General features: G+C 27.4%; 1 protein-coding gene across 1 annotated transcript in view; it reads left to right on the top strand.

Moving 5' to 3' along the window:
• The window catches only part of pxdc1b (PX domain containing 1b), a gene marked incomplete at its 5' end in the record, with an annotated part of 15,704 nt that overhangs the window by 13,546 nt on the left and 1,844 nt on the right, over positions 1-314 (top strand).

The raw sequence follows: 314 nt of genomic DNA, 5'->3' as shown, positions 1-314 counted from the left end.
CTAATAAACTGAAAAAAGCCCAATTAACAAGGACAGCTAGCATGTAGCTAAACTATTACGGTAGTTAAACTCCCAAACAGCCCAAAAAACTAAAAAACCTAAATTAGTCAAAACAGCTAGCATGTAGCTGAAATATTAGCTAAACTCTAAAATAGCCTAAAAAGTTAGTCCAAAAAGCTAGCAGAATGCCAATTTTTTAATTTTTAATACCGTAACTTTTTAACATAATTATAAATAATAAAAAGACAGGGATATTATTCCAGAATAAATCAACTTAAATCTTAAATAACTTTCAATATTTTACTCTACATAAA

The sequence above is a fragment of the Oryzias melastigma genome, linkage group LG20, assembly GCF_002922805.2.
Source record: "Oryzias melastigma strain HK-1 linkage group LG20, ASM292280v2, whole genome shotgun sequence".
Classification (NCBI taxonomy): Eukaryota; Metazoa; Chordata; class Actinopteri; order Beloniformes; family Adrianichthyidae; genus Oryzias; species Oryzias melastigma.
This window is presented reverse-complemented; position numbering and strand designations above follow the sequence as displayed.